The sequence below is a fragment of the Gavialis gangeticus genome, unplaced genomic scaffold, assembly GCF_001723915.1.
Source record: "Gavialis gangeticus isolate Ggan-Ray unplaced genomic scaffold, GavGan_comp1, whole genome shotgun sequence".
Taxonomy (NCBI): domain Eukaryota; kingdom Metazoa; phylum Chordata; order Crocodylia; family Gavialidae; genus Gavialis; species Gavialis gangeticus.
The window spans coordinates 73,991,495-74,005,384 of NW_017729031.1; the positions used below are offsets into that span (position 1 = coordinate 73,991,495).

At 40.2% G+C, this 13,890-nt stretch overlaps 1 protein-coding gene and 1 long non-coding RNA gene across 2 annotated transcripts in view; one reads left to right on the forward strand and one right to left on the reverse strand.

The window, feature by feature from the left end:
* The window catches only part of TMEFF2 (transmembrane protein with EGF like and two follistatin like domains 2), a 299,411-nt gene that overhangs the window by 162,272 nt on the left and 123,249 nt on the right, over nt 1–13,890 (reverse strand). The window lies entirely within an intron of this gene.
* LOC109301859 overlaps nt 77–13,890 on the forward strand; it is a 50,764-nt gene continuing 36,950 nt past the window's right edge. The window contains exons 1-2 of the long non-coding RNA XR_002098649.1: nt 77–915; nt 13,251–13,361. This is a non-coding gene — a long non-coding RNA (uncharacterized LOC109301859). The remainder of the gene's footprint in view (nt 916–13,250; nt 13,362–13,890) is intronic.

The window sequence follows — 13,890 nt, forward strand, 5'->3', positions numbered from 1 at the left end:
AAAAAAAAAAAAAAAAAAAAAAAGCAGTAAAAAAAGAAAAAGAGGAGTGTGGTTCATGCTCTGGGAGCAACTAGAGGCTGGGTCCTCCAGGGAAATGCCCTGGCTGCTGGCCAGAGTGTCTGCCCTCTTTAGATCCACCCCAGGTCTTCCAGCATGCGAGGAGCAGAAGGGAACTGGCACCCAAAGTGGAGCATTATGCCCGGCACCACAGTGCATATGCAGGGGCGTGCATGGTGGCAAAAAGCAGAAGCAAATTTGTACAAGTGCACACCCCTGCATGTGAGGATGTGGCCTGGAAGGTCTTTCTATGGTCACAACTCATACATGTGGTAAGCTACAAATACTCTGGATCTATTACCTTTGAGGCTTTTCTTAGCTGCCTACACCTTAACACTTAGAGACCAGTGGCTCAAAACCCACTTATTCCTAGGTTTGTGTATATATCAGCCAAATTTAAGTTTTATTCTTGGGGTGTTTTTTTTAAAATCTTTTGAATGCTAACTTTATGTAAACTAATGTCATGCATCTTCTTCCTACAGATGCACAGTACCAATGCTTCTGCTGTCACTCAGATCAGTGGTTCTCAACCTTTTTAGACTCAAGGCATCTCTTGGAAAATTCCAGTTCTTTGACTACAGGGAAACAGTAGATTGATTTTTCTGTTGCAAAGAACTTAGAAACAGCACAATAGGTCAGAATGTTTTTAACTCCATGGATTCCTAGTTGAAATGTCTGTGTTTATCTCATGAATTGTGTCTGTACATCTAACAGCACTAGCATTGTGTGACACCCTTGAAAGGATCTAAAGGCAATTCAAATTACTGCAGCACCCTGGTTACTGCAGCACTGACTCAGATATTTCCCAGGCAACAATGAAAGGAGGACCTAAGGCTAGATCCTACTAAGCAGACTTAGGTAAGCGTGATCCTGTTGCAGCCTGATTGAGTCCCTGAAAAATTATTAATACAAAAGGGTGGTGGTTCCTCCTCCTCACTGTTTTTGTTTTATTTAGTTATAAGACTAGTGCGATGAGCAGCTCATTAGCGGAGTTGGTTAGAGCATGGTGCTACTAAAGCCAAGGTCACAGGTTTAACTGAACCTGCCTCAGGCAGGGGGTTGACCTCAATGACCTCTTGAAGGTCCCTTCCAGCCCTACTTCTCTATGATGTTACAAAAATATGGGACAAACCAAATTCATCAGTAAATCTAACTCCCTATTTTTTTCAATATTTACATCAGTGCAGATGTAGTTAGGGATCTTCTGGAAGGGCTAGACATTTTTTAAATCTGCAGGTCCAGATGCCCTTCACCCAAGAGTGTTGAGGGAGCTGGCAGGGGTCATCGCGGAGCCCTTGGCCTGGCTGTATGAGCATTTGTCATCATCTGGCTAGGTCCCAGGGGACTGGAAACTGGATAATGTGGTCCCAATTTTCAAGAAAGGGAGGAAGGAGGACCCAAGTAACTATAGGCCTGTAAGCCTCACCTCGGTGCTTGGGAAGATCTTGGAGAGAATCATCAAAGAGCACATCTGTGCGGGGCCAGCAGGGTAGATCATGCTCAGGACAATCAGCATGGGTTCATCAAAGGCAGGTCCTGCCTGACCATCCTCATTGCCTTTTATGACCAAGTAACTAAATCCTTGGATGATGGTGTCGCCGTGGACATAGTCTTTCTAGACTTTAAGAAGGCCTTTGACACTGTCTCTCAACCCATCCTCATCAATAAATTAAACAACTGTGGCATTGATGCCTGCACAGTTGGATGGGTAAAAAATTGGCTGATGGGGCGCACCCAGAGAGTAGTGGTGGACGGGTTGTACTCAACCTGGTGAGATGTGAGCAGTGGGGTCCCCCCAGGGCTCAGACCTTGGGCCCACGCTGTTTAACATCTTCATCAATGACTTGGACGAGGGGGTGAAAAGCATGCTGTCCAAGTTCGCTGATGACACTAAGATGTGGGGCGAGGTGGACACACTTGAAGGGAGAGAGAGCCTGCAAACAGATTTAGACAGACTATAGAAGTGGGCAGATGAGAATAGGATGAGGTTCAACGTAGATAAATGCAGGGTGCTGCACCTTGGGAGAAGGAATCCATAGCATACGTACAGGCCAGGGTGTTCCCTCCTTGAAAGCACAGAGGTGGAACAGGATCCTGGAGTCATTATTGACTCCAAGATGAACATGAGCCGCCAATGCCAGACTGCAGCCAGCAACGCCAGCCATACCTTGTCATTCATCCAAAGATGCATCTCAAGCCGGTCCAGAGAGGTGATGCTCCCCTCTATGCAACTTTGGTCAGGCCGCAATTGGAATACTGCATCCAGTACTGGGCGCCGCACTTCAAAAGGGATGTGGCCAGCCTGGAGAGGGTTCAGAGGAGGGCCACCCGCTTGGTGAGAGGGCAGCAGGACAGGCCCTATGAGGAGAGACTGAGGGACCTAAACCTATTTATTTATCTAAATAAAGCAACTGTAATAGCCTCTCTTAGACAGGTGGAAGAACTTTAGTGAGGAGGCTGATGCTGCTGGGGCTGTATTATACCTGGTCTGTGGATAAATTGGGGATTTAAATTTTAGTTTTATCAGTTAGGAATCTGTTACCAACCCTTAAACAATAAGCCATTGAAGAAATCCCAGACTTCTAATGTCAGGATGAGTGCTATCCCTATTACAGGCCAAATTCAGCTCCAGTAGGAACAATGGAGAACAATAGCTTTGAATCCATTTATACCAAGGCTGACATTATCCTAGAAAGTATAATTGTATAGATGTGTCTGTGGTACAAAGGGAGATATATGACACAATAGGATTTTAACATTTAATTTTACATTGTTTTAATGCAGTGTGTATGTAGGAAATTAGAAGCTGATCAGGTAAATGTCAGATTTCATTACTCATTAGTAGATATTAACTCAGAGTTAATCTTAGATCACTCAGAGCTTGTCACCTGTGATCTCACCCAAAATAATTTATAAAAGGTAAGCTGAAGGCCAAGTCATGTTCTCTGCAAGACTGGGGTATATAGACTGTGTACAGAAGAGTAGTGATCAAAAGTGGTAGTAATCTGCCTCTATATCCCCTAAAACCAGGGATTGCCAAAGTATACATATATTGTACATATATTATGTGTCTATAGCCTGATCCCTGGTTATTAAACTGAGCAGCCTACAAAGAAGTCACAGGCCATGTTTTTTTTTTGCTTCATTATTTTCCTTCATCAGAGGTCAGAAGCAGGAGCGGGGAGGAAACACTGTAGGAGCATCTTTGGTGATTGTAGACCCCTAGATGTTCCCCTCAACTAGGAAGAGTTCTCCACTGTCTATATCTGCCAAGTTTGAAGCAGCTTTGTACAGGGAAGCTACTGCAAACTGTCTGCAGTGTGGCTATGAGACTTGGATGATTTTTTTTACACTCTGTAAATATGCTTTACTCATTAATATTGATACACACACTCAAACACCTCAGCTATATCTCTGATTGCATTATCATTGCAGAAGTATAATTAACAAATTAAGAAGGAAGCTTATGATTCAGCTTAATGTGAAGTGAATCTTTGTTTAAAAAAAGAAGATAATTCAGATGTTTGAGGAGATTTTTTTTCCTGTTTTACATTTATACATTCCTTCCTCATGTGCTTTATGATGGTGTGATAGAAGAGTCGTTACAGCATCTTGCTATGGTTCCTGAGCGACAAGTTTGAGCTTCAGTTGGGACTTGTGACAAAGGCTGCCCTCCTGAGTACTCAGTCCTGACCTGTGCTGGTCATTTGGGCTAGTGAATCAAGAACAGCTGGATGTGATGCTAGTCACATCGCTCCTTTCTGGGTTGCTGGCTAGGGAAACTGATGTGCATTAATCATCATAGCCTAATGGGTCACTACACTTGGGTAAACCTCTGACATGATTTATGATAAATGATTTTAAGAAGATAAAAAATCCCTAGATGTGCTATAGTATTGGCAAATTAGGATTCACACTTATAGGAAACACACACACACACACACACACACACAAACCTGTTAAAAACCCAAACAGATGTTCACAAAAAGAAGGCATATCATGACTGGAAGGCTATGGTGGAATATGCCAGTTGGGGGCTTTAATAAATTTACTTAAACATCTAAATGAGCTTTTCAGCCACTTATAACAGCTTAATTTAAGGATGCTAACTTATGCACAGGAAACTTGTGGAAATTATCACATAGCTAACCAACGCCTGATTAATAATGAAATATTGCTTTAAATATTCCAAAACTAGAAACCCCTACTTTGTTCACTGAATGAGGACAATATAGCTCTAGCATGCAGGTTTCTCCTTTGTTCTGAAAATATGGGCACTTTCCTAGAAGATTTCATGATAAAATAAATGTCCCCAATAACTGTAATAATAATACTAACTGTGACAAAAGTACCCTTATCTGTCTGAACAGAAGTTGTGATTGGTGCTCAGTTCTAAAATCAACTGAAGAAATATGCAAAAATTGATGAAGTTCATTTCCTTTTTCTACCTCCTCTCCTAGAAACACCTTTCAGGTGATCTAAAATTATGAGAAACCATAATCATTAAGGATTGATCATGCTAATATAATTTTCCGGATGGCTTATTAACCTACTAAGACATGTTTCTCTATTTCCCTTCATTAGCAACAGCAATAATTAGGTCAGGACAGAGTAGCAAAATTGATCATATGATACTGCCCAAGGGGATGGAGGATGTATCATGTACATTTTGCATTATGTTCTCTGAACTCCAGATACATTAATTATATTTAGTAACATAGCTATTTGCTGCCTTTGATAAAAGGAATCCATTAACATAGATATTGTATAACAGAGGCTTATTTTTTCTGTTCCAAAATTGAATGGGTTTTCTTAAAGTTCATTACACAAAATGAGCCAAGACAAGAAAACATGATTGTCTCAAATATCTACTGATAACACATCCTTCTCTTATTTTACTGTCGGCTATCAGTCTCCTTGTGAAAGCAGCATTTAGAAAACAGAATAGAGGGTGAGCTTTTACTATGAAATTGAAAAGGGATTGTTATTCTATATCCTTCAGGAGTACGGACATGGTTCTCTAACAACACTGTTTTCTAACTTGAAAAAAGAAATCTTACAAGCATAACTGAAAAGATGGATATCTGGGTGAAATTTCAGACAGCATCTCTACAGAATGAACTCTGTACCTTGCATTTATATCACAATATATATTTAAAAAAAGTATTATCTGAATGGATAACAATGAATAAATAGTAGTGGTAGTCTGAACTTATTTTAAGATTCAGGTCTCCCTTCGCATAACTACTGGGCTAATTACAGAGTCAAAAAGCTTAAGGCTGAATCAGTTCAATCTTTGCAGGTTAGTCTAAGCTGCGCAGACTGAACTAAGAAGCAAGTGAACAGACATGCACTTCTCATTCCAGAAATGCAGCCACATGCTTGAAGTGGCTCATGCCAGAAGCAAGGGGGGCACTAGAGCACACCTCCCTGCTCAGCTGGAGCAGACAGCTTGGGCCGAGGCTAGCCCACCCACCCTGTGAGGAGGTATTTGTGGGGGAAGGAAAAACATCCAGGCATGCTGGGAGACTGTGTATTAACTTTAATCTGGAGCGGATCTGGGACAGAAGTTCAATGAACCGATTTAACCTAAATCAGTTAAGTCTGATATTACATCCATACAGGTTTATCTTAAACTGGTTTCAACCATTTTAAAAGTGGTTTATGTACACTGAACTTTTGTTGTGTTACAGATCTGAACTGGTTTCTAATTACTTATACTGGTTTATGTATAACTTCTGGCCCTAGCCCTGCTGACTTCAAGGGTGCAGGATCAAAAAGTAGCTGTGTAAAGTTTTAGTACCACACACTCGCATAATACACTACATTTCTAACGAGTAACATTGTTACTCCAGTCCTGCTCTACCACTGAACCCTGCAAGAGCTCTTCTATTAAAGTCTTTGGCCTCTGAAGCTCAAACTGCCAGTTAAGCTAAATTACAAGTCAGGCTGGTGATGTGCATATATAGCATGACACTGTTGCGTCTGTTTGCCCTTCTGACTTGATCTCTATATGAACCTAGGCCTCCAGAGGCAAAAAGTTAAAGAACCTCTGTGCATCTGCATACAGTCATATTTCCCAAAAATGGAAACAAGAGCTAGTCTTCTACATTGACATGGAATTTCTATGAATGACTTATTGCTCTATACACACCTTCCCTCCCAACCCCACATTTCTCCAATCCTGGGCTGTACACAACATGTTAGAAAACCAAGAGCTTTAACTATTTTGTTACCATCAGATCACTCAGCTTACATGGGAAGCACATGCAAGCATAAGATAGACAAAGGAGCCACAATGATAGTGACATTTTTTTGTATAATTTCAGGGACCGCTTTTCCTTGAATTCTCTCTCCATTTAAGCAGTAGGCAGCTTTTTGTAGATAAAAGCATTAGAAAGAGCTGAAAAGAGTTGACATTACAAGCCTGGCACTACTGTGTCATGCTGCACAAACAGAGAAAGAGAGAATCTGCCAAAATGAAAGCCAGAGATAATATGAAAAGCATAAAAACAACATATTGACCTTATTCAAGACAGAGCAGGTTAGCACTAGAGTTTTTACTATATATATCCATATAGACATAGATTCATACACATCTATATAAATATATATACACATGCATATACACACATATACATGCACATATTATCTATCTATCTATCTATCTATCTATCTATCTATCTATCTATCTATCTATCTATCAACATTCTTTACTCATTATACTGTTGGATGTTTTCTTTAAATATTCAATTGACTTTATATCTGTAACGTATCTTTTTCAGTCGCATCCCACCCCAAATAATTATATCTGTCATTATTTAATATAGTCAGTGGTTTCAATGGTGTCCTCCTTTCCATGCATGTATATATATAATTATATATAATTACCCATGGTTCCACAGACTAGAACTTAATTTTCTTAGTAGAGCAATGTATTTAAATTGTTTTTTTAAAACAACAATGCTTTAAAAAGGTACTTTAATTCTGTAGTTTCTTATCAGTGATAATAGATAGTAGCTAATACACCAGAATATTAAATGGCAGAATCTCAGTATATATAACAGCTAGGACAGTTGGGAAACTCTTACAGGAAAGTCTGTTATCCAGGTATTTTTATGAAAACTGAAGAGTGAGATAAATATGAAGAGAGAAGTGTAGAAAATACCAGCAATGACTGTACAACATGTTTTATTTTCTAAACACAAGTACATGGTAGAGAAAGAACAGATTATATCATTCAGAAACCACTGTGGACATATGAAGCAATTGGAAGGGCTGTATGAATAATTTTTTTTTTGCAATTAATTATGCTTATGATAGTGCCATGAAAGAAAGGGAAGGAAAAAGGTCTTTTTTCCCCTCTAGTTTTGAAGTATTTTTTCAGCTTTGTTTAATTAGGAAATTTCTCTACAGAAGGGAATGTGATGGAAGATTAATTCTCCATTTTCTTACCCACTGTGTCACTACACTCAAGTGGACAATATAAACTCCAGTTAAATATGATGAGGGTGATCAAGCATAGAGCTCTTTTCAATAGGGCGAGTCCACATACTGTAGATCTCATTTCAAAACAATAGAAACGAGTTAGAAAATGGTATTGCTCAGTAGCTCTGCACCACAGAGGAATGATTATAAGTGTTTTTATTGTGTGAGAGTTCACCACTCTAGCTGTGAGGGTTCACTACAGTAAGTGATGGTACTGAACAGGCTGATGAATGAGAAAAAGGAAGATCTTAGATTTGCACATGCACTGAAGTTTTGGTTTTTCTACTTTTGATCTTTAATAATTATTCCTCTATGCTTTTTATTAATTAAGTTCTATTATATATTTTACAATGCCAAATGTGTAAGAGGTATTTTAAAAAGCTCACCAGCCAGCAAGCTTGTAAAGAATATATTTTCTTTCTTTCTATAAAAGACAGACAAAGGACACACACTAAACATGTTTTAAGTGAATAATGATGAGAGTAAGCTATTGCACCCTCAGGGGATAACATTTCACAAAGCATGTTGTATGGCATAAGTGATGAGTGACTCTTGGGTCAATATCTTTTATTATAACAATAACAACAACAATAATGATAATACTTGCACACACCTTGATTTGGGAAAGCAGAATGAAGAAAAAGATTTTTCCAGAGTCTTCCCTGCCACAGCACTGGCTCAGAAAGGGCTGAACCCCCCAGCCACATGGAGCAGGGGCACTGTCCCATTATCAGTGTCCCTCCACTTTTCCCTGCTGCTTGACTAACAACTACTGCTAATTTGACAGTGGCTGTGAGAGCATTAAGCCTGTACCTGTCGACACTGCAGCATGGGGAGGCACGGAAGGATTGAACCCTCACCAAGCCCTGGTTTGGACGCCAGCTCCCTGCTGATACTCTAGCATTCCCCCACCTCTGTTCCAGGGAACAAGTCAATTTTTGCGCTTAAGCTGTACCCCCCAATTTTGGATGGTTAATTTTCCAGAAAAGGGGTGTGGCCTGGTTCCCATCAGGTACATCAGGCCTGGGGTTTGAGAATTTGGCTGGGGGGCAGTGTGGCTGTATTAATGGCCACCCTCCCATACTGCTAAATTTCTGGACCTGTGGGGAGCCCCGTGGTACAGATGTGATGGCTCCATGAGTCATATCTAGCGCACAGGCTGGAGGCTGAGCACCCCTGTTTTAGAATAATTTGTAAAACAGTCAGTTATCATACTCTGGTTCCTGTAACTTCAAAAGACTCACTTACTAATAGGACCTTTCTGGATAAGACTGTCCTGAGCTTTTTTCTAGTGCTTACAAGTCTTCCCATACAGAAACGGATTCCCTTGTGTTTCAGACAAGCAAGCAACAATAATTGGCCTCCATCTATGAGTTGCACTGGAACAAGATATTGTTTATTTGGGGACAGAAAAAATGGAAGAAAATAATTTTAAAATGATCCTATTTAGATATGGGTGGCAATGAAAAGAACATGGAAAGCAGGTAAACAACTTCATCTGTCCAAATTAAAGGCTGACAGTCATGGTCTTCCATCATAAGAAAATCCATATTTTATTAGTTTGGAGTTGGCCTTTCTTTCTTCTTTATATAATTTTTCACAAATCTATGGGGGCAGTTGTGCCCACACTGTGGATCCTGTGATGGTATGATGGGGCTTGTAAAGGCACTATCTGAAGCTCAGTGAAAATTCCTGTGATGGAGGAGAAATATAAGGCCACCATAACAAAGTTATCACTTTACAACCCACATCATAGAGTGTCAGAGGCCAAGGGAACGACAGATTAAAAGTACCACACCCTAGCATGTCCTGTTTTGAAGATCTGGGAGCACAGAACAGCTCACAGGCACTTTGTGAGAGCCTACTTCCAATTAAAACAGACTCTGGCTGCTTAAAATTATGTTGAGATGCACATGGACCCTTGGCAGCAGCCCAGAACCTGGATGGTACAAGAAGCTTTAGAGACACCTCTCTTGATCTCCACATGGGCTCTGCTTTCTGTGCTGCATCTCCCTGAGGCACAGCACAGCTTTCCCCTAAATTCCCCTTTCCAGGGAATGAATGGCCCTTTTATAGCAAAGCTGATAGTCCTGTTCTTCCAAAATCCTTAGCCTCTGGAGTTTTGAGATACTATGCACAGCCCAAAGCCGTCTGGCTATATTAAGGCTTATTTCTTTTCTCCTTTTCTCTGTGAGCAGTTGAGCTCAGGGCAGAATTATAGTTTATTTGCACAGTGATAACACAGGCTTTCGGAAAGGAAATACAAAATGATGAATCAGAGGTCTAGACATATCCATCTGTCACATCTGATAAGTATATGCATGCCATGTGAATGCTTGGTCACTGTTGTAATTAGCCATTAAAATTGAAAAGCAGATTTCCAGCAAAAATGAATGCAATTTGTAAATGCCTTAATGATGTAGAGGGCCATTTAAAATATTGTGTGTGCTGTGTCCGAGTGAACGAAGGCTTTTCTTTATTTAGGTTCATATGGGCTTTTTAAGATGACTCAACCTCGTTAATTCTGTTATAGAAAGGGGGTGCAAATTCAGAGTTCAGGAAATGGTCAGCTGAATAAATCTCAAAAATTCTATCCATATGTAAGATGCAACTTTCCCTGCCAAAAAATCTTGGGGAATGACAGGATTTACTGTTCTGAAGAACAATACCTTGAAATAAATTTATTTAATTTTGATGGTGCAGAAGTTTGGGATCTGATTTAGATCCTATTCAAATCAGTGAGATTTTTTTCAGTGTCTTGACTAGCAATTAGCTCATACCTTTCGTGTTTGGTTAAGTTGTTACAATACAAAGATAATAATCAAGGCAGTCCAATGGGTCAAATTCTAGCTGTGTATCAGGTCAGCCATCTGAACTCTGTGTAATATAGTAAATTTAGGTAAGAGCATGATTTTAGTGGAAAACAAATGAATGTGCTTTCCTTCTATGCACTATATGGAAAAAGAGAGTAGAGAAAAAAGTCACTTAAAAAGGAGCAAGCGCAGGTCCTCTGCAGGGTACCCGTAACTAAGCAGTATAATCCTAGCTCTACATAAATATAAAACATGTTTGGAGCTGGAATAATTCCTGACAAATCTATCCGTCTGTCTGTCGTGTAAAATACTTCCCTTTCAATCTGCTGTGTTATTAAGGTTTGGGATAAAGACATTGGGATAAATTCCTTCCCAATTTGCAGCAGCATAAAACAAGACATCAGCAGAACAATTCCAAAGAAAGCAGCATTTGGTCAACAAAGCTAGCGCTGCTTATCAGGTAGGTTCTGCAATCCAGAGTCATTCTATTATTTAAGCAAATACCATGGTTGCAGTTATTTGAAAGGGGGTATTTGGTCATGTTCTAGTAAATATGAGCCAGGATTTTAGTAACTGGTCCACATCATGATTTACTTGAACGCCTGTCTCTTGAAGACCAATAATGCAAGTACCTTTTCATATGGCAACACTGACATAACATTATTTGAAATCTTCTGTTACGTGTTGGGATACAAATACTTTATTTTTAGCTATTCAGAACTACATTAAAGCTTCGCTTTTGCTCTCATATTTTTCTCCCACATAATCCAGTTCCTGGGCTTAGACATATGACATTCAGGGGGCGCGTGCAGCAGAGCTCATCTGGGCGGTGCAGTGCAGGTGGTCCGCCCACGTCCCTAACACAGTTGGCCTGTGGCTGCCTCCTCAGTGCTCTGCATGGGACCAAGCCCCATCTGTTCCTGCCCAAGGTAGCCTGAGCCACGTTGCACCCACCCTGCACCTGCCAGACAGCACTCAGCTGCAATTGGTTTTAGGGTGTCCTCATTTATAGTGTGTACTTAGCTCTAGTTCAAGTTTAAATTCTATTCATAGTGATAGAAAGTTTAAAATAATCACCACCATCATCATCATAACCAGGGCTGTCCCTGGAGGGGGGGGAGGGAGGGGTGGAATCAGGGCAACTGCTCCAGGCCCTGTGCTTTGGGGGGCCCTGTGGAGCCGGGTTGAGTAACCGTGGCGACTGCACTGCTGCTGCCGACTTCACATCTGACTGTTCGCTAAGCCCCCCCCCCACAGTCGCTGCCGGTTTCTTCACATCCAGGGCACACGGGATCAGGGTGGGGTGGGGCCCCGCACAAGCTGACTTGCCCCAGGCCCCACATTCTGCTCAAGTGGGCTCTGATCATAACAATAATTAAAACACCCCAAACTTGCCTTTCTCTAAAGACTTCATCCTTTCTGGGTCAGGACACCTCTAAAATGCTAAAATTTAAGTTTGAATTAAACCATTTGCACATGGAGAGAAAAAGAAGTTAATGAACTATGGAAAAGTGCGACCTTTTGTGCTCTGCAAAGCAGAACACAAATTGTACCGCATACTGGTCTCAATATTCTGTAAACCATACCCAAGTTACACAGAAACAGGCTTTTGGAATCAGATCCCTAAGAACATAACTGTATCACATCAAAAAGCACAGGAGAAGGATTAAACCATATTATTGCTTTTGGCTAACAATATCAAATATTTTTTGGAAGAGCTGAATTGGATTATCCCTATTGTAGGTTCAGAGGGCTCTTTTTCACACCAATGGATTTTCTTTCATGAGCTTTTATGTTCCATTTAAGTCCCAAATAAAGCAGGAATATCCCTCAGGAGTAAATTTTACTATCTATCTGTCAAAATAATTTCCTACCTAAATTAATACATGAATACATTTAAAAATAGAAACATTATCTTTGTACTACTGTACATTATTTGCTTTCCTTCTTATATAGTTGTGTGCCAGTTTTCCATTATAGATTTAAATGGAGAACATATTAATGAGGTATTGGGGGCTATGCATAAACACAGGCTTTTATTTTGTTGAGCATTTGTGACTGTGATTTGGTCTCTGAAAATCCCCATAGGCATGATTGTTCATTTAATAGCAGTCACACAGGCACTTAAGATCCACCCCACGGCGTATGCCTAATTTCATATCTAGTGCATATTTTGCAGATATGTTTTCCATGAATTCTTTCAAAGGGATTTTGTATAAGAGTTGATTAATGCAAACATCTGTATTTTTAAGAAGAACAAAATAGTAAGCGTTGCATTTTGATTGATTCAACCAAAGGGAAGAACTGTCAGAACATCTCCCACTTATCTGATGAACATGAAAAAAGACAAAGCACAAAAATCACGTTAAATCACAGTCACTGTAATTAGACAGCATTAAGTGACAAGGGGTAGTAGCTAATAAGACTGATTCTGATAGGTCCTGAGTAGGGATAATACAAACTCTGCTCAGTTCTGAAGATTAGGCTAAATGTTTTGAACCCATGCCTCGTAGGCAGTGTTTTTCCTCACCCTCTTTGTTTACTTATATTATATTTCCTTTATGAGAGGGAAATTCAGAGTGTAGTCTGGTAGTCAGAGTATTAATCAAACTTGCTTAATTCTAAAACCTACTACGCGATTGAATATATTTCTGTTTGATACTACTTCACACCCTCCACCCAGAGACTATAAAAAGCTTCACAATGGTGGCTATTAGTACAGCCATTTTACAGATAGAGGGATTTGGGACAACGAAAGGTTAAGTGATACACCTAAAGTTACAACAGACAGAGTTGCCTCTTTTACAGGAGCGGTGAAACAAAGTAGAAAATAAACAGAAAAACATATTGACTTTGTTTCTTTTCTTTTGCGTGTTTCTCTTTTCTTTAAAGCTCCCTGTGGAACATACTCAAAAATCACAGCACATTTGCTGTTCTGTCTCATGTCTGGACAGGACACAAAATCCCAGTTGTCTGAAACAGGGTTGTCTGCCCAATTTCAAGGTAACTATGGCTGTAAAACATTAGCAAACATTTTGCTGTTTAGCACAGCAGAATTCTTCCTCTGCCCTCCAAGGTTGCTGTCAGGATATCAATAATGTAATGAAATATGCCAAGTTAAATATGTGTATATAAAATGTCTATGGAAGTATCTGAGAGAGCTGTCAGGCAGCAGGGAAACATGGAAGGCCTCCAAAGAAGATTACAGTTAAACCATGTGCATACCTCTACCAGATGTTCTTTGTGGTGCAATTTTGGTGCAATAGGTGTAATTAATGCAATAGGTGTACGTTAGTCAGTTTGTTAACAAGTTCAGAAGATGTTTTTCCCCTATAACTTAAGCGCCAGTGATAGTAAACAAAAGAGCTAATGCAGGAAAATAGCAGGTACCATGTCTCCTGTATTTCATTCACCCTACCCTGGGGGTCTTTAAGAGGAGGCTAGATGAACACCTTGCCGGGGTTGTTTGACCCCAGTACTTTTTCCTGCCATGGCAGAGGGTCGGACTTGATGATCTGCTCAGGTCCCTTCC